Here is a 25210-nt window from a genome sequence, read left to right on the forward strand (position 1 = left end):
GAGTGGAGTGGAGTGGAGTGGAGCGGAGCTTGTGCTCATTCCCATCCAGCTGCCCTGCACACTGCAAGGAGTCTGGTAGTGAAAACAGCATGCTCCTGATTAGGGATTCTTTTGGGGGCTGCTGAAATAGGTAGTCCTCAAGTCCCTGTTGCTTCTGAGTTTGTGATGTGGGGGAAGATGGAAAGTCTAGATTATTGGGATGGGGGCTAAACTGAGAATACTTTCTGGAAGCACCCCCGTTGAGGGAAGTTAGGGGGCATCTAGGAGGAGAAGCATCCAGGGCCAGGAAATGGCCCCTTGTGATGGTCCAAAGAAGGCATCCTCTAGCTATATCTCTTCGTTACAAGAAATACCATCACATAACAGGAAGACCTTCAAATTGATTCTGCTCTTAATTTTTTTTTTCAGATAGAGGCTTGCTCTGTGACCGAGGCTGGAGTGCAGTGGTGTGATCTTGGCTCACTGCAACCTCTGCCTCCCGGGTTCAAGCAATTCTCCTGCCTCAGCCTCCCAAGTAGCTGGGACTACAGGTGTGTGGCACCACGCCTGGCTAATTTTCTGTATTTTTCGTAGAGATGGGTTTTCACTGTGTTAGCCAGGATGATCTCAATCTCCTGACCTTGTGATCTGCCCGCCTCAGCCTCCCAAAGTGCTGGGATTACAGGCGTGAGCCACCATGCCCGGTGAGTCTGCTCTTAATTTTTTGTCAATAAAAAGTACAATTTTTACTGGAGACAGAGACCTTGGCTTGCCAGACTCTGTCTCTGACTGCTTGGGGGTAAATAGCAGAGGCCAAAGTATCACATCTCCATTCTGGTCCTGCAGGGAATGAAGAAACAGGGCAGGGCTTCCTAGTATTAGGCACAAAACTGGGGTATTTTTATGTGATGTTTTTACAGTGACTGTTATAACCAACAGTATTCTTAAAACTTACTGGGGGTAATCATAGTTTTATTTCATCCCTGTAAAAGTCTTCCATTTAGAGCAGCATATATTATTCTGCAAATCTCCATATAAATGCTACTCATCCATTTTTCACATGGGCCATGGAGTAGCTTTAGCTGATTACATTTTGAGTGTATTTACTGAAGCAGTCCTCCTAACTTGGGGAATATTTAATTTAGTGCAAACCAATTACATTCAGCCAAATTTTATTGAGCCAGCTATGAGCCTCACACTGTTCTAGGCTAGGAGATATAAAGTTAAATATCTTTATATGAGATATAAAGATAAATATAAAGTTAAATATGAAGGCAGGGTGAATTCCTACCTTCGAGAATCTTTCAGTTAACTATTGCTGCATAACAACTACCCCAAAACATATTGGCTTCAAGAAACCATTTAATTGTGTGCATCAGGAACCCAGGAAGGGCTCAGCTGGCAGTTCATCTGTGATGCATGTGGCTCCCAAGATGGCTTCTTACTCATACACTTGGTGCCTTGATGCATTTCGACCCCCTTCTTTCTACATTGCGTCTTGTCTTCTAAGGCCTCTCCACAGGGCCTGGGCTTCTTACAGCATGGAGGTATCAGGGTAATGGCTGTTTTTACATGATGGCTGGCTTCCAAGAGTCAGGAGTTAGAAACTCCCAAGTCAGTTAAGGGCTACGTTCAAAACTGACAGTGTCACTTTCATCATTGGTCAAGGCAGTCACAGGGTTGCCTACTTTCAAGAGAGTGGGAAGAATCCCACCCCTTGATGGGAGAGTCACAAGGTCACCCTGCCAAAAAGCATGTGCAAAGGGATCAATTGTTTACTTCTTTGGAAAATGCAGTTGGCCACAAAGGACATCCAGATGTGCAGTTTAGTAAAGTATAATGCAGGGTGGTAACCACAACAATGAAATACCAGCAAGCTGAAGGAGGAGCCCAGAGATGGAGGAACAGGCTTGCCAGTGGGCTGGGGTGGGGAGAAGGTACAGAAGGCTTCAAAAGACAGAGCAACCAGGGGTTGAAAGATGGGTTTTGAAAGATGAATCGTTTGTGCACTTTAGGGAGAGAGAACTGCAGGTGGGAAGGCGTGGTGGTGGGGTCCTCATGAAGGCCTTACTCAGAAAGTCTCCCCATACTTCACTACTTTCATTTATATGTATTAATATGTGCATGTGTGTGTGTATATATGATGTGGGTATCTATGCATATGTATGTATTTACATATGTATGTAGAAATATATATATACACACATATACATATATGTATATACTCATATCTACACACACACGCACACACACACACACATATTTTAACAGAGACTTCCATTCAGTCTTTCATTCAGTAAATGTGTCCTGACCACCTAATGTATATGCCAGACAGTATTCTAGGTGCTGAGGATGTGGTGGTGAAGAAAACAGAAGCAGTCAGAAGAGACCTGTTCACGCCTGGTGCAGTGGCTCATGCCTCCAATCCCAGGCCGAGGCAGAAGAGCACTTGAGCTCAGGAGTTTGAGACCAAACTGGGCAACATAGTGAGACCCTGTCTCTACAAAGAAAATTAAAAAATTATGCCAGCGTGTTGGTGTGCCCCTGTAGTCCCAGCTACTCGAGAGGCTGAGGTGGGAAGATTGCTTGAGACTGGGAGGTTGAGGCTGCAGTGAGCCTTGATTGTGCCACTGCACTCCAGCCTGGGTGACAGAGTGAGACCCTGTCTCATAAAAAAGAGAAATCTGTTCATGGTCCTATGTTCTGTGACAGAGACCAGCAATAAACATTGAAATATGGAAGGCGATTTCAGGTAGTACTGAGTGATAAGGTAGAGCTTAGTCAGGGATGCTATTTTAGACAGGGCACCTGGGAAAGCCTCCCTTGGGAGGTGACACTTGAGCAGCAGTGAGGGGGGACCCTAGGCAGAGTTCCAGGCAAAGGGAACAGCTTGTGAGAAGACCTTGGGCATGAGCATATTTGAACTGTCTTGGCACTTAGCTTCCATCTTGCACTGTGGTTCTCTCTGTACCTGTAAACCTGCCTTGTCATGCTGAAGGCTTTCTGAGGTCACACAGCTAGAGTTCAGTGCCCTCTACTCACTCATAGCCACAGAGGAGGGCAGCTGCAGGTGGTGACTGGTCAGCCTCCATGCCTTGAGCTCTGGAGAGGTAGCTTCTCAGGATGAGCAGCCTGTTCTGTCCTGATGCCTCAGCCCCAGCTGTTCCTGGCACTGGGAGATTTGTTTTCACTTAGGGAGAGCCTGGCCTCATCTATAACATCATTGTTCTCTGGAAGCTGGCCCTTTCCCAAGAGGAGAAATGTGGGGCGGCATCATCACAGTGAGCAATTTCACTAATAAGGAAGTGTGCTGGGATTCCAGACGGGGAATGATGACTCAGAGTAAGGTGCATAACAGGTTCTGCAGTTGCTCATCTTCTGAATTCGTTCATTCATTTATTCATTCATTCCCCAGACATTGAGCATGCAGATGGAAAGGCAGAGGTTCAAATTCAGCTCTGCCATGTACTGTGTAATCTCAGCAGGTTATTTAACCTCTCTGAGTCTTTGTTTCTTCAGCTGTAAAATGGATACGATCTCTATTTTTCAGAGTTGTGAGGATTTGATGAGAAGTTATGGAGATAGGATTGCCAGATTTAGCAAATAAAGACAGGACAGCAATTAAATTTGAATGTCAGATAAATGAGGAATTTTTTTTTAGTATGTCCCAAGTATTGCATGTTTATCTGATATTCAACTTTAACTGTGCATCCTATATTTTAACTGCAACTCTACCCAGGGATAAGGATTAATTTAAAAAATGCCTTTCTTGGAGGAGCACAGGCTAATCAAACACTGAAGGGCAATTTGACTGATGGCAGAGGCACAGACAGAGTGCTGTGGAAACATAGACATCTCCATTTGAGCTCCTAAGAATCCAGACCCATGCTTGCTGATTTCTAGCAGGCTTGTCAAATACCCCGGTGACTGTGAGATTGACACTGCGAGAGCACAAAATGCTAGCACATTAAGTAATACAGATGGTTCAAATTTGCTTTTCCACTGAGTAATCCGGGAGGCTGAACTCTGTTTCCTTCCCTCTCAAGGCAAAGGATAACCTTTGTTGTAGAGGAAACAGACGATTCATTATTTCTAATTTTCTATAAGCCATTTAAAAATAAAATGAAACTAATTTAGGGGGGAAAAATCATATTGTTCCCTGACTTTATGGAATGTGCATTTCTCAGATAAAATGGTAACAGTTCATTATTCTGGCTGGGCGCAGTGGCTCACACCTGTAATCCCAGCACTTTGGGAGGCCGAGGCGAGGGATCACGAGGTCAGGAGATTGAGACCATCCTGGCTAACACGGTGAAACCCCGTCTCTACTAAAAATACAAAAAGAAATTGGCTGGGCGTGGTGGGGGGCGCCTGTAGTCCCAGCTACTGGGGAGTCTGAGGCAGGAGAATGGCATGAACCCAGGAGGCGGAGCTTGCAGTGGGCCAAGATCTGCACTCCAGCCTGGGCAATAGAGCGAGAGTCCATCTCAAAAAAAAAAAAATATTATTCTGCTTCCCCAGAGACCTAGGGGTAAATTTCCCATGTGCCACCCAGGGATCTAATAGGAGGCACACAATTGGTGTCTCTGGCTTCACACTAAAAAATTTCCAAAGCATCTCTTTGGGTAAAGCTCCAAGCATCAAAATGCTGGAGGAGATTGGGGACATTTTTAAAAAGGTGATATCTGCCAGACGCATTCTTGTCTTCTCTTGTAAGTGAGTGGCCTGGTATTGAACATGGTCTAACAGCATTACTGAAGGGTCTCTCTTCTTTCCCAGAGATGGCAAGGGAATATTTTAGATGGAGAGGGTTGTTTTAAAAAGCCTGAAAGCCTAAAGTCTATCCTGGAGTCCTCTTGGTTGCTTTTAGCCACCTCGAGAAACCAACTCCCAGTGAGGTTTGAGTTTTCCATTGTGCCACAGTGATGGATGGGAAGGAGTCAGCACTAAGGCCTTTGCTAGTAAGATTGGAAACGGGAAAAAAAACCAAGCCTGGGGCTGAAAGGGAGGATGAAAGGGGTCCTACAAGGTTATTAAAGGCATTTATTCAATTACAGGATTTGCAGCAAATTTTAATTGATTAGTTAGTGCCAGGCACTCTGCCAAGGGGCTTTTCATACCTTTTCGGGGTGTTTTGATCCTCATTCCTACCTCATGCAGTAGGTATCCGGGTGGCCATTTTACATATTGTAGACCCAGAGGGTTTGAGTTATTTGCTGAGGGCACTGGCTTATGAGTAGCCCCAGGTCTTCTGATTGCAAAACGCTTGAGCCTTACCATTGTGTTCCACTGCACTTTGCCATCAGACTTTCTCCTGAGGGAGTGTCCCCATTGGCTACAGGTATTTCTGTTCCTTCTGCCTGCTGTGGTGGATGGAGGAATGGCCTGGCTTCTAATGCCCTACTATGATTTGAATGCATCCCCCAAGGTTCATGTATTGGCAACTTAATCCCCAGTGCACCAGTGTTGAGAGGTGAGACCTTTAAGAGATAATTAGAATGCAAGGACTCTGCTCTCATGAATGGATTAACGCTGTTATCTTGAGAGTGGGTTCCTGATAAAAGGTTGAGTTTGGCCCCTTCTCTCTCTTGCACTGTCTCTCCCGATGTTAGGATGCAGCAAGAGGGCCCTCACCAGATGCAGCCCCTTGATCTTGGACTTCCCAGCCTCAAGAACAATGAGCCAAATAAATTTCTGTTCGTTATAAATGACACAGTCTCAGATATTCTGTTACAGCAACACAAAACAGACTAAGACACACCCTCTCCCAATTCATATCTGTTTGTGTGTGACCTGAGGCAAATCATGGGACTTCTCTAAGGCATCATTTTCCTCAGTAAAATGATGAGTCAGGCTGAGGTAGGAAGAGTCTTTAACTGATATGAAATCCTGTGTGTCTACCAATGGCATGCCATTCTGTTTCATTCACTCACTCCTTTACTAACTAATTAATTAATTCACTTAATAAATACCTATGTTGTGTCAAGTATGTGCCCCAGATATTGGTGACTAAGCAGACAGTTCTGCCCTTTCAGAGCTTGGAGTCTAGGGGAGAGATACCCCAGTCAACAGGCTGTTATGACACTGGGTGAAGAGGGCTGTTAGGAGGCAGGTGCAGGGTGCTGTGGGTACCTTGTCTAGAACTTTGTGGGGTCAGGCGAGGCTCTGGTGAAGGGAGGGACATCCAAGGTAAGAGCCAAATGATGTTCAGGAGTTGTCCAGACTTAGAGGGAACAGTTTGTGCAAAGGGAGGGCATGCATGGAGCACTTGGGGAATTGAGCGCTGTGCCAACTGTCTGGATGGAGGCTAGAGTGCAGTGGGGAGGGAATAGTCTGGAGGGAAAAGAGGATGCAGAAATAAACAGGAACCACATTGTGCAAGACCTCAGAGACCTCTGGGAGGAAACTGATGTTTGTTTTCAGGGCAGTGGGCAGGCATCAAAGGGCAGGGCTGTGCTAGCTGTTACCCAGATTGTGTCTTGCACAAGAGTGTCCAACTAAGGGGGCCCTTCCACATACCAAGCCATGAGCCCCAGTGCAGAGCCTGGGGCTACCTGGGAGAGGGTGCCTTTTTCTAATTCTTATCAGGGAGCCTTAAGAGCTGGTGCTATCCTTGATATCAGGAGAATGATGTGATCATATCTGTGTTTTTCAGCCTCTTCTCTGGCTGCTGGGTTTGTTGGAGGAAGGAGTAGGAGGGGATGTAGAGTCAGGGCTGTGGGCAGAGAAGAGATGGGGGGTACCTGGGGAGGCAGTGGGGTTGGACAGAATGAGTGGGTTTGAGTACTGAGGATGCCACTGGCCTATATGAACCACCTGGATCTCATTACTTCCTGTGAGTGGGTGAGGTGAGAAAGTTCTTTCGAAAGCAGAAATCCTAAGTGGAGGAAGAACACGGTGGAGAGGGTAGGTATTTTGCCCCTGGGCTACCAAAAGAGCCAGAGTTAGGTTTGATTGCCAGCTCTCCAACTCTGGCTCAGACTCTTGAACCAACTGTAGGAGACCCATCAGGTGATGGTCATGTGGCTTAGTGGCCACACTCAAGGCCGAGGGTCAGGAGACCCTGGCATTCAGGTCATGGTAGACAGCTCTTTGGAGTTTCTGAACAGCATTCTCCCTGCCTCTCTTTCATGATACCCTGATGCTCAAACATGTAGGGAGTACCCACTAAGTGCCTGGCTCTGAGCCCAGCATGGTGGGGGGAGATATAGAACCATATGACACCATGTGAGCCCTCAAGGAACTCACTAGTGGGGTGGTAATAAGTGGACGGTTAACAATCAAAGACTGAGAGATGCTCAAGGAATGTTGCAGATTATCAGCTGTGCAGGGGGACAGAGCACAGTGGATATTGACATGGGATCTGGGATCAGACAGAACTGGGTTCAAATTCTGGCTTTGAAAACATTTCCTAGCTGTGAGCCCAGGCAAATCACTTAACATCTCTGAACCTCAGTTTGCCCTCCTATGAAATGGGGGTGATTATACTTAAACGGTTTGCTTAAAGGATTACATAATTTGAGGCATATAAAGTGCTTAGTAGGTTGTTTACTCTAGTAGAGTGGTCCCCAACCCCTGGGCTGTGGACCAGTAGGGGTCCATGGCCTGTCTGAACTGAGCGGCACAGCAGGAGGTGAGCAGTGTACAAGCGAGCATTACCGCCTGAGTTCTGCCTCCTATTGGATCAGCGGCAGCATTGGATTCTCATAGAAGGGTGAACCCTATTGTGAACTGTGCATGTGAGGGATCTAGGTTGTGCATTCCCTATGAGAATCTAATGCCTGATGATCTGAGGTGGAGCAGTTTCATCCTGAAACCATTCCCTCCACCACCTCCCCTCGTCCATGGAAAATTGTCTTCCACAAAACCGGTCCCTGGTGCCAAAAAGATTGGATATCACTGCCTAGTAGACCAGTAGAAGGTAGCCATGTTTAATATTGTTTAGGATAGGCCAGTTTTTGGTGTGTTTTTTTCTGTCTTTATTGTACAGTTCTGAGTTTTGACAAGTAATAGAGCCATGGAACCAACACCACAAATACGATACAGAATAGTTCCACAACCTTCCCCCAATTCTCTTCTCTCCTGCCTCTTTGAGAGCTAAACTCTCTTACATTCTTTCTCTCCTTGTGATAATTTATTATCTCTTAGTTTCTGTAATAGCTTTCTTGAGATATGATTCACATACCATACAGTTCACCTATTTAAGGTGTACAAATCAATGGTTTTCAGTATATTCAGAGAGTTGTACAACCATCATCACACTCCATCTTAGGACACTTTGCCCCCAAAAGAAACCCCTATAATCTTTAGCAGTCATACTCCCCCAATTCCTTTTGTCTATCTTCTTCTCCCCTGCCCTACCCCTGGCAACCACAAATTTATTTTTTGTCTCTATGTATTTATCTATTCTGGACATTTCATAGAAATGGAATCATATAATAGCTGGTCTTTTGTGTCTGGCTTCTTTCACTGATCATAATGTTTTCAAGATTCATCCATTTCTAGCAGATATCGGTACCTTATTCCTTTTTTATTGCTAAATAATATTCAATTGCATGGATGTACCACGTTTTGTTTATCTATCCATCAATTGCTGGACATTTGGGTTGTTTCTGCTTTTTGGCTATTATGAAGCAGTTGCACCTTTTACAGTCCTCTGAGCAGTGTACGAGAGTTCCAACTTTTCCACATGCTTGCCGAACACTTGTTATTATCTGTATTTTTGATTATAGCTATCCTCGTGGGTGTGAAGTGGTGTCTCAGTGAAGTCTGCCTGTACGTACCCTTAACCCCTGGCAATTCACTGGTTTATTCTCTGACCCTGTAGATTTGCTTGTGATGAATACGATGGCTGTAATCATACATTATATAGCTTTTTGACTCTGCCTTCCTCTCTATAGTATTGTGTACTTGAGATTCATCCATATGATTACATTCTTTTTTGTCACTGAGTAGCATTCCATCGCATGCATGTGCTACCCCAGGAGTGCCTGCTTTTATTGCCAGTAATGTTTGAGGGGTCCCTCGCCCAAATGTGTCAGAGGCCAAGTTCTCTCACCTGAGCGGGGCTTTTTATAGTTTGAGAGATCTTTCGCATGTCTTCCCAGGCCGCCAGCCTCACAGGAGACTCCGCCTTTTCCTCTTGTAGGTCCCTTTGAGCTGCAGAGCTGGGCTCACCGTCTATGAGCTGGAGCCTTCCTGGGGTGGAGACCCACCTGGGATTAGAATTTCTCTGCGTCGTGGCTCTGACATGCCATTCTTGGGAAGCAGCCTGTGTGGGCCCCAGCCCAGTAAGGCAGGTGGGGACTGGACCACGTGGAACAGCTGGTGCCTGGGAGCCCTGAGCCTTCAGTGTCCAGCTGTCTCCTGTCTCATCAGGGAGCCCCAGAAGCTCCTTGGACGGATAAACAAAGTCATTTTCTTGTTCCCTTATCTCTTTTCATCTTTTCATGGCAGGTTTGCAGCTTGGGGCTTTGAGCACTGCCACCCTCATCCCCCATCCTGCCACCCTTGAATGCTCCAATTTTCCAACTTTCTATTACAGGCTCAGGGAGAATATGATGTAAAGATATAAAATAATAATGAAATTGCATCTAACAGGTTTATTATATATATCAGAACCCATGAAATAGACATAATAACTTTATGCAAGAAGAAATCAAGGTCATAGGTGGTGAAATCATTTGTTTAGTTATACTGCTGGTATGCAGCAGCCCTGTTGAACTACACTGCTGTTGAGTATCAGCAGTGCAACTTTAAACAAATTATTTAACCAAGTGTAAATTTGAACCCACCGTCTGTGCTTTCATCTACTACCAGTGTGCCCTAAACCTCAGTTATTGGTGTAACACCTTCATAAGTCACTTCTACCTCTTGTGCTATTATTTAGCTAATGTTTTTTATTAAAATCATCTTTAATATTTCTTGCTCAGCAAAAACATGTCCCATTTTAAAAAGGCTGTAGCACAGAGGGTTTGATGTGCTAGTTTTATTTTTTTGTAATACATCTTCAAATGAATAAACACATAACTCACAATAAAAATGTTCATCCATATACCACCTAAGACCAGCTTTGCCCAACAACGATAGCTGGTCCACACTTGGGGGTAGGAAATGGCGTGATATACGGGGATTTGCTTATGGGTTCGTCATAGGTAGGCTGTGACTGTGTTTTATTCATCTTAGTATCCTTACCACCAGGTACCATAAGAGATCCATTATGGGCACTTGGTAAATGATGAATGAACTGATGACAGAATGAACGGAATTATCAAGGGGAAGATGAAGAATGAATGCACTTCCCCTTCCTTATGGAGAAGATCGGAAGGAATCCTCTTTAATAAGATGAGGAGGCTGGCTGGGAGCTGGGGCCCAGCACCGCAGGAGCAGAGTACTTAGGAGCTATGATGCTGTGACCACTGTGGAGAGGTTGGGAGTCTGCCATTCTCCATGTGAAGCCCTTCCAGGTGTTTCAAGCTCTTGGTTTATAGGACTGTGAATGTCGTCATCTTAATACAGCCCTTCCCATCACTTTGATCCCTGATGGAAAAATTAGCTCTCATCTGGCTGGTTCTTTAGCTAAAAGTGTTCCACCCTGTGTGCCACTTGCTGTTTTCCTTCTTTTCCAGCTTTCTCATAAATCCTGGCAATACTCCAGACAAATGCTGCACTATCTCCTTTAGAAACAAATGCAGCAGCAGAGACTGAGCAACAGTCAAGTCCACAGAGCTGTGGTTAGTATTTGTATGAGTCAGAAGATCTGTCAGTGATCCCGCCAGCTAAAGTTTACTGAGAACCTACTACATGCCAAGCACGGGGCTTATGCCACTGAATTCTCTTGTCCTTCAGAATCAGACCATCTGGGCATAGCCACTGAAGCTGGAACTTAACTTCTGAGTTTAAAAAGGAAAAAGAAAATCAGCTCAACACCTACTGATTGAAGGCTAGCTGTAATACAAAGATAAGTTTCTGCCCTCAAGGAGCTTAGAGGACCCTGAGGAATCTCGTGAATTACAGCTTTGGGAAGTTGCTTGTGCATTGGGTCATGTCTTGAAATGTCACTGTACTTGTTCTCTTAGACAGCCAGCATATTATGGACACATTCAGCAGGCAAATGCCACTTATCTGTTTGCCCAGCATTTATGGGGCATATTTTGCAAGAATGGCAAGTGTATAGCACACCTGTGCTCCCACCTCCACCAACTGTTCCGTTGTGGGCATCCCAGAGATGGCCTCAGCATCCTTCTCTACCCAATGCCCCAGGCTTTCAGAGCTGGTATTTAAAATGAAATCTGTAATCTCAGAGACTCAGGAAGCCAAGACAGGAGGATGGCTTGAGGCCAGGAGTTCGAGGTGAGCCTGAGCAACATAGGGAGACCCCATCTCTACAAAACTTTTAAAAAAATTAGCTGCTTGTGGTAGCATGCACCTGTAGTCTCAGCTACTCAGGAGGCTGGGGTGGGAGGATTGCTTGAGCTTCAGAGTTTGAGGCTGCTGTGAGCTATGATCATGCCACTGTGCTCTAGCCTGGGCCACAGAGTAAGATTCTATCTCTAAAAAAATAAAAAATTAAAAAATAAAAATAAGTGATATCTGCTTACTGACCCTTCTCTGTTACTCTGTTATATTTTACTGGGGCTAAAATATCCTTTCTTTCATGAAATGATGGTGCTCAGAGCATGCGTGGCACCACGTGGGCTGCATAGCACCCAACTCCACTGTTCACTCAGACTACATGTGCTCAGCAGCCTCTGGTCTGCCCTGTGAGGCCCTAATAGGATGAGAGATGGTAGTTGGTATTTCTGGGCATTTAAAGCCCTATTTGGCAAAATAACACAGTTGGCACCCATGTTGTCGATCCCTTACAACTATTAAAAAATTACATGTCTCCAAAATTCCATCTTTCCTTCCTTCCTTCCTCCTCCTTTCTTTCCCTCCTTCCCTTTCCTTTCTCCTTCTGTTCTTCTCTCTCTTTCTCCTGCAAATATTAAATTGCCTACAATGAACCAGACAGTACTCTGGGGTCCAGGAGTAAATAGCACAGACAAAATCTTCTGCCCTCAGTGGAATCCACATTCTAGTGGTGGAGGGGGAAAGACACAAATAAATGCAATCTGTTATATAAAATATATAGCTTGTTAGGTGGGGATAAGTGCTACAGAGAAAAATAAACCAGGGAATGAGGATATATGCATTGGGAGATTGTGATTTTTGCTGGGGTGGCAGGAGAAAGTGGCATGTTAGTAGACCTTCAAAGAAGTTAGGGAATGAGCTCCACAGATACCTGGAGAAGGGCTTTCTAAGCAGCAGGTACAGCATGTGCAAAAGCACTGAAGTAGGAATGTGTCTGGTGTGTTTGGAGAAGAGTGAGGAGGCCTGCTGGAGTGCATTGCAGAGGGAAAGTGGAGGATATAAGTTCAGACAGGTAATGGGGTGGAGTTTAAAATCCTGTCTCAAGTAATGATTCTCAAACTGTGGTCCCTAAACCACCCCAAACCCAGTGAATCAGAAACTCTGGGGGTGGGCTCCATCATCTATTTGTCTTTTTTTTTCCCAAGACAGAGTTTCACTCTGTCACCCAGGCTGCAGTGCAGTGGCACCATCTTGGCTCACCACAACCTCCGCCTCCCAGGTTCAAGTGATTCTCCTGCCTCAGCCTCCTGAATAGCTGGGATTACAGGTGCACACCACCACACACAGCTAAGTTTTGTATTTTTAGTAGAGACGGAGTTTCACCATGTTGACCGGGCTGGTCTTGATCCACCCTCCTCGCCTTCCCAATGTGTTGGGATTACAGGCATGAACCACTGCTCGGCCTCCACCATCTATTTTAAGGAGGCCTCCTAGGATTCTGAAACCCACTAAAATGTGGGAGCCATCTCTCTGCAGCATCCAGGCCAGGCCTGACTCCCCCCGAAGAGTCTGCTGTCCCATCTTATGTTCTGGCAGGCTGAGGGCAGCAGCAGGTGTGGCATGGGACAGAAGGGGTGTCACAGTTGACCTGACCTCCTGATCCTAAGAAATGCTGTCATCTCAGCATCTGGAAGTTGACATTCATACTAATAAAAAAAGTCAGACGTGGTGCCTGTGCTCAAATTGAGGGCTGGGTAACTGTGAGGACAAAAGGTAGGAGGCATGGAAGTGGGGCTGATGCCCAAGAGATGGGATCATTGACTGTCAGGGTGGAGAGACTCTTAGGACATCTGGTCCAGGCGTCTTATTTCACAGATGAGAAGACTGAGGCCTAGAAAGGAGAAATGACTGCTAATTAGATACAGATGAGATTGCTGTGCATCCTCTGGGCTTCTAGGCACCTGCTCCCTTTCCAGTCTTGCCTCCAGGCTCAGGGCTCTGGGTACTCCAAGAACACTGCTGCTGGGTAAATTCAGGGGTTGCTGGTGGTGTGCTGGCTCCAAAGGGAGCAGAAACCGGATAGCAGAGATTACAGCTGCCTCTGACATGATGTCATATTAAAATGAAAGGTTTAGGGAGATGAGCACTGCAGTCTGTCACCAGGCAGCCCGAGTGTTATTTAGGACTTTGTTTTTGTCTTGGTGGACTGCACTCAGTGCAGCCGTGAGTCACCAAATGATAGCTCTCAGGTTTTGACCCCATCCCATGTGCTGGGTGCTGTGCAGACCTCATTTCTAAACTTTGTCTGTAAAATTCCCATTTTACAGACAAAAAAGCCAAGCCTCAGGGACTTTAAGTAACTTGCCCAAGACTGGGGTTTGATCCTCCCTCAGTCTGAACCAAAGCTGGGGACCTTTCCACTTGCCTCTGCTCCTTTCATCGTCAGCTGCCAGCCTATGGTTTGGGCACCAGTTTGACACCAGGGTTATTGCCAATTTTATCTCTTCCCTTACTTTCCTATTTTCCCTCCCTCTCTTCTTCTCTCTCTTCCTGTCATCATCCCTTTCTTTTCTTCCTACCTCAGAACTTTATCAGGTGCCCACCACGTGCCCAACTTATGCTGGGTTATAAAATCCAGTGATAAGAGATAGTTCCTGCTCTCAGAGAACCCCCATGCTGGTAAGAATAAGTCACATAACTAAATAGTTGTTACATTATATGGTCACTGATATAATCAATGTCTGAACAATATGCAATGGGAATGAAGGTAATGAAAGGCTTCCCAGGGGAGGTGATAGCTGAGCTGGGCTTTGCAGGATGAATAGGAGTCCATCAGAAAGAGATAGTAAGTGGTTAGAGAAGGGTGAGGAGAAGAAACAGCTCATCAGGGGCTTTGAGGGATTAGGGTATGGACGATTTGGGGGACAGCAAGAGTTTTGCTGGATTGGAGCCCAGCCAGTGGGGTAAGATGTAAGATGTTGAGCAGTTGGGACTTTCACCTGTAGGCAGCGAAGACCCCAAAATCCCAGGTTCCCATTTCCTGAATGTTTTCTCTAGGCTATTCTAAGCTCCCTGCTTTGGTCACCACCTCCCCTCCCCAGCCAGCAATGACTGTCCCACAAGTGCCCCAAGCTCCAACACAACCCTGCCCTGACTTGTTTCAGAGTAGAGTCTGAGCAATCAGCCTTTAACTGGCAAAGTCAGGGAAGATGCACAGTCCTATTTACCTAATGGCTCTGTTTCCAAAGGGGAGCCAGGCCCATTGGAAGGCAAGAAGCAGAGGTTGTGCTCACCAAAGGAGTTCTCTCCGTTAGTCACTGGGTACATGGCTTTTTGTATTTTTTCTGAAACGAGGTCTCGCTGTGTTGCCCAGGCTGGAATGCAGTGACATGATCATGGCTTACTACAGCTTCCACCTCCCAGGTTCAAGCAATCCTCCTTCCTCAGCCTCCTGAGTAGCTGGGACTATAGACATGCGCCACCATGCCCAGCTAATTTAATTTAATTTTTTTTTTTTTTTTTTTTTTGTAGAAAGAGGATTTCACTGTGTTGCTCAGGCTGGTGTCAAACCCCTGGGCTCAAAAGATCCTCTTGCCTTGGCCTCCCAAAGCAGCACTTTAGGAGTAGCCCCTGGGATTACAGGTGTGAGCCACTGCACCTGGCCTCACCTGGCTTTTTGAAAAATAAAAAATACCTTCTTTTCATATTTCTGACTACATGTACATCAGAGAAAATTAGAGCATTCACATAAGCGATGAAAGGAAAAAATGTAACTGACCCATCATCCCACCATCTAGAGCTAAACACTGCTAACAACTTGATGTATTATAGCATTTCCCAATGTTTTTATGCATTTACGTTTTTTCCTGACAAGATAGAATCATATTGCACATACTGTTCTGTGCCTGCTTTTTTCATTTGTCAGATTATGAGTGTCCTTACGTGTCGTGATACGCTCTTTGACAGCATCATTTAAAATGGTTGTATGATGTTTTGTGTTCACTTCTGTAATACTGGACATTTAGTTGTTTCTCATTTTTCAGTTCAAATTACAGTCTGGAGTAAATTACTCTGCAACGTAACTTTTCGTATATGATTGATTATATCCTGAGGATAAATTCCTAAATGTGGAATTGCTGGATTTGATCCCCCAGTTCATAAAAGGCTTTGATTGCCCCCCAGAAAGGTTGCAGTGACAACCATTGAGGTTTGAGAGGATCTGATAAATAATACCTCCTTTCTCTACACTAGTTCTGATATAGCTGATGTAGACTGGGGGCAGGTCAGGGAGATAGAGATGGAAATGTTGCTTGTATTACTAATACAGGCTGCTTTGTAGAACATGGCTGCTATCGATTGGAGGTTTGTGTCCCACCCCGCCACCTCAACTTGTATGTTGAATTTTCCTCCATGTGAGAGTATTAGGAGGTGCGGCCTTTGGGAGGTAATTAGGTCATGAGGGTGGCATCCTCATGAATGGGATTAGTGCCCTTATAAAAAAGGGACCCCAGAAAGCTCACTTGCCCCTTCCAACATGTTAGGACATAGCGAGAATACCACCATCTATGAATCAGAAAAGAAGCCCTCATTAGACATTGAATCTGCTGGCACCTTGATCTTGGACTATCCCAGCCTCCAGAACTGTGAAAAAGAAATGTTTGCCGTTTGAGCTACTCAGTCTATGATATTTTGCTACAGCAACCCAAACAGACTAAGAGTGGCTTAGTGGTGTAGCCACAGTTGGCTTCCTGATACTGAACGCTACAATGAAGCAGATGTAAGTACCTAATCATGAGCTGTGCTAGGAAACTGCAGACCTCAACCTGGAACTATGGTAATGCTGGAGATCAGCAGAATGCTTGCTTCCTGCTAGTAGCTGGCTCCCAAGGAGGATGTGTGGATGAGCTCAGCTATGCCTGCCAGCTTCTCTTCCCAAACTCATTAACGAGATGAGGCCTTTCCACCTCCCCAGGGAAGACGTAAGGGGGTAATGCCAGGAATGTCATACAAATGGATGTCCCTCCACGTGGCAGGAAACATCAGGAGAGGGGAATACTGTTCTCTAATAATAACAATAAAAACGGTAGACCAGGTGTAGTGGCTCACACCTGTAATCCCAGCACTTTGGGAGGCCAAGGTGCGGGGGTTGCTTGAGGTCAGGAGTTTGAGACCAGCCTGGGCAACATAGTGAGACCCAGTCTTTAAAAAATATTTAAAAATTAGTCTGGCAGGTTGGCACATGCCTGTAGTCACAGCTACTTGGGAGTCCGAGGTGGGAGGATTGCTTGAGCCGAGGAGCTTGAGGCTGCAGTGAACTATGATCATGCCACTGCTCTCCAGCCTGGGTGACAGAACAAACCCTGTCTAAAAAAAAAAAAAGATAGCTAATTTGTACTGAGCACTATGCTAGACATTTTTCATGCATCTTTTCTTTTGATTCTTCTAACAATGAGTTGGATATTCTGTCCATTTCCATTTTGTAGATGAGGAAACTAAGGGTTAGAGAATTAAGGATCGTGTCCTAATTCACCTAGCTAGTACATGGAGGACCTGGGATTTGAATCCCGGCAGCCTGACTCCAGAGATCACTCAGCCATTATAAAGCTGTCTCCCCGTATCAGCATCACCAGACTTTTGAAAGGGTGATAACCCTTAAACTTAGAGGAAGATCCAGCTAAAAGGCCAGACTTCCAGCTTGTCATTGTCCCCGGGTTGAAATGGCCTGCCCCTCACTGCGTTGGGGCAGGCCTTCTGCCCAGCCTTGTTCCCATGAAATTCATTAATTGCTTTTGAAAGAACCACTTCACCATGTGTTTTAAATTACCATGAGCAGCAATTATGATGGACTGCACACAACAGAGAGGACTTGACGAGTGTCATTGCTTCTTAGAGAACTAAGAGAGACACACGAGTTCACAAAGTGAGGTTTCTGATGATTCCATTTTGACTTAAGGATTGCAGTGCCTCATTAAGGATCTGCTTTAATTTAGGGAGAAAACAATGAATCTGTTAAAGAAATAATTTTTGATTAGAAAGAAAACATATAATTTGGGAGGGGAGGATGAGAACACTAATTAAACTTTTAATTGTGTCTGTTGCCCTTTAGGGTGTAAACTAAGAAATTGAGTAAAACAAGAGAAACAGAGTTTTTCTTTAAGCGGTTTTCCATTGTTCTAGGCAATTCCCCACAGAGCAGCCACCTCTGTTGTAACCCATTTTTAGTTGTAATTGCCATATAAGCTGAAACTAGGCTGTTTTTTCTTCTATTTTTTAAAGCAAGAAATTTTGGCATTTTAAAAATTACATGTCGTGATAATTTTCTTATTCTTTAAAGATTGGCTAAGGTATACTAAGAAATTGGAAGACCTACATATTTATGCATTAGTATATCTGATTGGTAAAAGTGTGAGTGAGGAAATAGAGGATACTGATTAAGAGTGTGGATTCTGGAGTCCTAACTCTTGAGGCTCACAGTTGGCTGTACCCTCTAGCTATATGATCTTAGGCTAGTTACCCAACTCTTCTTTGCTTTAGTTTCTTTTCTGCAAAGTGGGGTTAACAACAGCACCCCTGTCATAGAGTTATTGTGAGGATTTTGTTAGGATAAGCTGGGTTATGCTGAAGTAACAGACAAATCTCAAATCTCAGAGGTTGAATGCAACCAATGTGTGCTTGTCACTCATGCAGATTCCTTCGAAGGGCCAGTGACCCCAGACAGTTGCCCTCCATGTGTTGGCTTGACATATTCCCTGCTGTGCCAATTTTACAGCCCCTTCATATCAACGTGCTTCCACTCTTGCTGCAAAAGGAAAATAGATTATGGAGAATTATTTACTGGCTCTCAAATACTTTTTTTTTTTTTTTTTTAATGAGATGGAGTCTTGCTCTGTCCCCCAGGCTGGAGTGCAGTGGCGTGATCTCAGCTCACTGCAACCTCTGCCTCCCAGGTTCAAGTGATTCTCTTGCCTCAGCCCTCCTGAGTAGCTGGAACTACAGGGCACACACCACCACACCCAGCTGATTTTTATGTTTTTAGTAGACATGGGGTTTCACCATATTGGTTAGGCTGGTCTTGAACTCCTGACCTCAGGTGATCCACCCGCTTCAGCCTCCCAAATTGCTGGGATTACAGGCGTGAACCACCGCTTCTGGCCTTGGCTTTCAAACACTTCTGAAGGCAGCAACACAAATCACAAACCACAAATCACTGTTTGCACTTCATTGGCCAAAGCAAGTTGCGGTGCATGAATTCGTGTTGATGGAAAGGGCCCAGAAGCAGAGGGACACGAGGAATATTGGTGAGCAGCAGTATGTCTGTCACCATATGTCTAGTGCTTATTCGAAAGCCTGCATGGCATGCAGTATGTGTAAGTGCAAGCTATTGTTGCCGAAGGCTGGCGCTGCCAAAATTTTATTTTAAATTTTATTAAAGCTGGTTTTTCTTCCTTTGAAGATTTGATCTAAGGAATAACTTCCACACAAGCAAAGAGGCCAAATGGAGTCCCCTGGGAGGCAGTAGGTGTTGCTCTCTGTCACAGTGGTTGCTCCAGTAGTCTGTACACAGTACATAGCACACATTTGGGAGGTAGCATTCGCAGTGTTTGAGAATATGGACTTAGAGTCAGACAGCCCTGAGTTTGAATTCCAGAGCTAACACACCTACTGAATGTATGGCCTTGACCAGGTTATTGAACCTTTCTTAGACTCGGTGACTTCACAGTTAAAGTGGTTGTAGCAGTGCCCACATCACAGGGTTGCTGTGATAATTAAATAAGATAATAGATATAAAGTGTTTGCAAAACGTGATACAAAGTTGAGTGTTCATGGATAGTAATTGTTATTTGTGTTGTGATGATGATGAGGATGAGCAAACTTTTCTGAACCCTCAACTTGCTCATCTGTAAAATGGGAATAATAATAGTTATTGTTCAGAGTTTTGGGGGATATGAAGGAAATCACATATATGGACACAATACACAGAGTAGACACACAAAAAAATAGGTGTTTTCCTTTTTTCTCTATCAACTTCATAATGATGTCAGATTTTAATCCCAATCCAGCTGTACTAGATTATTTGGGTATCTTCTTCAACTCTTCCCTGCCTCCCAAGTTGTGGAGGGTTGAATGAGCTGATACAAGCACCTACCAATGTGGGTATGTAGGGGCTGTGCAGTAAATGTCATTTGCTATGACCCCCAACTTGTCCCACCATGTTTTTCCTCCCTAAAGTGCCATTGCCATGATGGGATGGAATTTTAGGGGCCAGGGAGGAGATGTGCTGTGATATTGGGTAGGTCCAGCTTGGCACTGCACAGATCCTAACAGACAACTGCACTGCAGTGAATGACCCTACCTGCTGCAGTGAGTGATGCCACCTGAGGCAACTGACCCACCAGAAAGTGAAAAGTTACACTTTATTCACAGTTGGGTAGCATTCATGGAATTTGACAGCCTCTAAAGGAATGCTGGTCATCAGAAACCGCCTCACACTGAGATCCATCAACAGTTGGCTTCGATGGGGGGCACCCCTGGGAGCTGATGAAGCCCAGATAAGGGATAACATATCCTGAGAACACACCACACATCCCTGATAGCATCACTGCCATGAGCACCTTTCAGGCCATAGTCACTGTTCTAGACGGCTGCTGAGAATGTGCCACCTTCTCTTGGAAGCCTTCCCCACCCTGCCACACCCTGCCTTCCCAGCTGGTTGGCCCCTTTTTGCTTTGTGCCTCTTTGAACCTTTTATCAGTGTCTTTCAGTGCTTGACACCCTAAGCACCAGCACACAGTAGGCAGTTCACAGATGACTGTTGAATGAGTAACTAAGAGAGGAAGCCAGGGACCTTGAAAACAACTATTTTCCAGAGAAAGCATCGTACATAAGGTCTCTGGATATAATTATTCTCCTGAGAATAGAAGACTGAACATGTTCCTCCTCTTCTAAAACCTTTACAAGGAAAAAAAAAGGAAGAAGAGAGTAAAAAAGGAAAAAACCTAACACCAGGAAACAACTCTGGAGAATACCATTTGAGGCTGCAGAAAAGGTTCAGGCTTAGGAGAAAAGCATACGGAGATTGATTAGTCATGCCTGCTGGGGAGTGGGCTAGGAGGAGGGCAGCATGTAGGCTTGGGAGCTGCCATCTCTCTTCAGCCCTTAACTAGCGACCAAATTAGTGAAAATGCAGCTTTAAGAGTGAAGCACGGTTTTTCTTCAGCCTCTAATTGGGAGATTTAGCAAACATGGTTTACTATTAAAGTGAAAATGGGGTGGAAAATAGACAATTTTATAATCCACATTGAGTCTATATTGGTACCCTATCAACAGAAAATATATATTTTTTAATGCATGAAAAGGAAAGTGACTCCTTGCATCTGAGTTACTGATTATTCTTTCTGGAAGGGATCCCATGGTATCCTGGGAACAGGCAGGAAGGACATTGCAAACTCAGGCTGCCAGAAGCACTCCACTGAGAGACCTGCATCACTTTCTACAGGTGAGGCCTGAGCAGAACTTGTAGGGTTCCCCACTTGGCTGTGCCTGTTGGCCATTTGTCCTTTGCTGAGAACCTATCAGTCAGCTGGAGCACAGCCCCCAACCACTCCCCAAATAGTTGGGACACAGGTGATTTGCTTAGATTTTGCCACAGTTGGTACAGTCCGGTTCTTGTCTCATCAGACTGCTTGCTTCTTTGTCCTTTATTGGAAGGTGCCTTCCCCAGATCACAGTGAGGTGGAAGATTGGCAGTAGCTGCTGTGAATGGGTATGAGCCTATACCTTCATACCAAGGGGGTGGTAACCATAGAGATTGTGAAGTGAAAACCCATCCAAGTTGATTAAAATTTGGTGAGGAAAAGGAAACTCTGTGCTTGTAGAAGACTGATTGGCATGAAGAGTCTAAAATGCATACTGAAGTCAACCAAGAAAAATGATTTACACTTTTTCCTCTTTCCTTTTTGTTTTGGATCTTGGATACAACAGAGGGTTGAATTATTCATACTCAGAAGTTCACGGAAATTTTATCATTATGCAAGGGCTCTCTCTCTCATTTTATTTTTTATTTTTATTATTTTTATGTATTTATTTATTTTAGACAGAGTCTCACTCTGTAGCCCAAGCTGGAGTGCAGTGGCGCAGTTTCGGCTCACTGCAACCTCTGCCTCCTCCCAGCTCAAGCGATTCTCGTGCCTCAGCCTCCGAGTAGCTGGGACTATAGGCGAACGGCACCACCCCTGGCTAGCTTTTTGTATTTTAGTAGAGACGGGATTTTACCATGTTGCCCAGGGCAGTCTCGAACTCCTGAGCTCAGGCAATCTGCCTGCCTTGGCCTTCCAAAGTGCTGGGATTACAGGGGTGAGCCACCACTCCCGGCCTCTCTCTCTCATTTTAGTTCTTCACTTTTTTGTCTATAATCTCCACTCCCCTGTAGGTACTCATCCAAGGCGTTTAATATATGCTCTTGAACAGGTACATGTCTTTATAAAACATGTAAAATTGCTTTCTGTGTGTGTGTTATTGATTTATAGAAATGATATTGCACAAAGGAGCTTGTCCTGATCTTTCCATTTTCACTTATGTTCTCAATATCTATCCATGTTGGTTGTACATCTAGCTTATTGTTTCTAACAGCTGCACAGTTAACTCCATCAAGATAGGCTAAGTTATGCAGCGGTAATAGCACAAAAATCTTAGCAGCTTAAAATTATGCAGGTTTACTGCTTAGCTCTACTACATATCCATCCCGTTAGTAAGAGTTTTGCTTTGGAGACGTAGGCTGATGGAGCCTCCACCATTCAACATGGCAGAGAGATGAGCAAGTAGCAAATCACACACTGGCTCTTAAAGGCTCTGTCCAGAAGGTGACAAATAGCACACTGATTTTTAAAGCCTGCCCAGAAGTGGCCAAAACAAGTCACATGGCCATTCTCCACTTTAAAAGCAGTGGGAACTGCAAGCCTACTATGAATCTAAGAGACAGAGACACTGGAAATATTTGGTGAACTGTGTAATGACTATCACATAGTTGGCACCCATCATATTTTGTGTCTATCCATTCTTTAATGATGGGCAACTAGTTGCATCCAATTTCCCAGTACCGTGAACAATAATGTCGTCATTATGGGAACAATCTCCTTTCACTTGTTCCCATATGGACCCCATGCAAGTATCTATACTCAGGAGTGGGTTGGTCGGGTCACAGGGTTTATACAAACTTGGTTTCGATAATCAGTACCAGGTGAGTCTTTGGAACTGCTATGCCAGTCTAGACCCCCACCAGTGGTGCGGAGGGGTTCCCGTTTACCCATATCCTGTTTAACAATCAATATTACTCAACATTGTAATTTTGTAAATCTGTTGAGTATAATGTGGAATCTATTGTTACTTTCATTTTCATTTATCTTATTACTAACGAATTTGAGCATCTTTTCATCTGCCTGTTGACTATTCTGGTTTCCACTTCTGTGACCTGCCTATTCATATCTACAGACCATTTTTCTATTGCATTTCCTTTCTTTTCTCATTGATTTATAGGAGTTACATATGTAGTTAGATGTTAATTCTTTGTTGGGTTTAGACTTTGTAAATATCACTTTCCACTCTGCCACCTCTCTGTTAACTTTGTTCACAGTGTCTTTTGTTGAACAGAAGCCCTAATTTTGATGTAATCAAATCTACCAACTTTTTTTTCTTTTTGCTTTTTGGTTCGTGCCTTGGGGATTTTATTTAAGAGGACCTTCCATGCCCTAAGTTCACAAAGGTATTGTTTCACTTTCTTCTGTTAGCTTTGTAACTTTCCTTTCACATTTAGGTTTTTCATCCACTTAGAGTCTACTTTCATATATTGTGTTTGAGAGGGATCCAAATTCATTTAGTGAGCCAGTTTTCTCGACATTATAGAACCATTCCTTTCCCCATCGAGATGAGATGCAACCTTTATTATAAATCAGGTTCAAACAAGGGTTTTTTTTTTTTTTCTTTTTGAGATGGAGTCTCACTCTTGTCACCCAGGCTGGAGTGAATGGCGTGATCTTGGCTCACTGCAACCTCTGCCTCCCAGGTTCAAGTAATTCTCCTGCCCCAGCCTCCTGGGTAGCTGGGATTACAGGCACCCACCACCACACCCAGCTAATTTTTTGTATTTTTAAGAGAGACAGGATTTCACCATGTTGGTCAGGCTGGTCTCGAACTCCTGACCTCAGACGATCCACCCTCCTTGGCCTCCCAAAGTGCTGGGATTACAGGCATGAGCCACCATACCCAGCCCAAACATGGTTTTTTTTTTTTTTTTTCTGAGCTTTTGTTCTCTTCTGAGCTCTCTGCACCTTATTGTTCAAGAAATAAAACAGAATGAGTTTTGTTTGGCAGAATTTGTCTGGTGTATTCTGAGTAGGGGAGCCCTGATGATTTCCTGTAATGCTGGGAGGTGGTGAGGCATAATGAAACTAACATTAAACTTGGGGTCAGAGGAACCCAGGCTTGTTCCTGGCTCCACCACTTACAGCCACGTGAACTTGAACTACTCCCTCAACCTCTCTGAGCCTCCGTTTCTACATCTGTTAAACAGCGATGATGATATGTATCGCCAGGAATTCTGTAAGAGTTAAATGCTAGAATATATGTAAAAGCATAGCTTTCAGTAAACGTTATTTTCCCTTTGATCATTGTCACCAGACAAAAACTCTAACAGTAAGTGGTTTTCCCCAGGCCTCACCAAGGTAGGTATAAATTGAGAACACATTATTCCTGATCCCCCAAATGTCACTGCCTCTTGTTCTCACCTGCTAATGGATGACTTCTCCTCAGTTCTTTCGTTCTTTCTGTGTATCCCCATGGTGGCCCATGTGGGTTCGTGGAAGCTTCCCATTGACCTTCCCACCAATGAGCACACTTCCATTGGCACTGCAGAGGTTTCCAGGGACACACACTTTCTCTTCTTCCAAAGTCAGCCAATCAGCCCCACAGGCTTGGAGACAAAGGTAGATGTAGAAACTTAGCCGGGAATGTTGGACGAGTCCTCAGAGTGTGGCTCTTGCCTGGGCATTTCTTCACATGGGCTTTAGGAACACAGTATTTCTGCCTGGCTCCCCTTCCTCTCTCAGCCCTTTCCCCTGAAAAAATAGATAAAAATCAAGACAAAGCATGGTCTCTGGGTCGCAGGCTTGAGGGAAGCATGGGAAGTGTTGCAGCCGTGCTCTGGACTGGGTGGCCTGGTGGGGCTGCTGAGCCTGTGCTGCTGGAAATAGTTTGGTTGAAAGGCCATGCAAAGCCAGCTCTGTGAAGGTGCTTCTTTGGCTGCCTATCAAAAAAGGGATTTTTTTTTTTTTTTTTTTTTTTTTTTTTTACAGTTTTGTGACTTAAGCTTTTGATCCCTTGGTTGTGGCTCTGTGCTGATACCTTTGCTGAGCCTCGAAGGGCTGTCAGGGTAGGCAGGAGGATCCAAAAGTTGTTTTCGACCCAGCACACTGGCCAAGAAAGGCTATCACCTTCCAAGAAGGGTGACCACCTCCTACTATACGGCAGCCCTCAGAGGGCATTTATCTCAGCGGGCATTGTCCTGACCCACCCCCCTTCTTCTCCTCCCTTTGGATTGTGTTTTGAACTACTTACTGCTGGCATAGCCAATCAGAACATGCTTCCCTTCCCCCCAACCTTATGATATTAATAAAGCAATTTCATTCCTCTCTGGATCCTGGGACCTGTATGTAGGCTCTGGCTTGATTCCGGCTTGAGTAGCAAGCAGGGAGATCATTCTGGAACTGTGCTGTGTCAGAATGAGACTAAATCCCATCTCTAGGTTGCTTCTGCCAGGCTGACGGATTGGAGAGAAAGGAGATTTAGGAAATCTGCCCCAAACCTGTTGCTAAACAGCCTCACATTG

At 44.8% G+C, this 25210-nt stretch overlaps 1 protein-coding gene across 3 annotated transcripts in view; it reads left to right on the top strand.

Annotated features, from left to right (window-relative positions):
- ABTB3 (ankyrin repeat and BTB domain containing 3) overlaps positions 1-25210 on the top strand; it is a 341276-nt gene that overhangs the window by 27724 nt on the left and 288342 nt on the right. The gene's annotated exons all lie outside the window — the stretch shown is intronic.

This window comes from Pan troglodytes, chromosome 10 (genome assembly GCF_028858775.2).
Source record: "Pan troglodytes isolate AG18354 chromosome 10, NHGRI_mPanTro3-v2.0_pri, whole genome shotgun sequence".
Lineage (NCBI taxonomy): Eukaryota > Metazoa > Chordata > Mammalia > Primates > Hominidae > Pan > Pan troglodytes.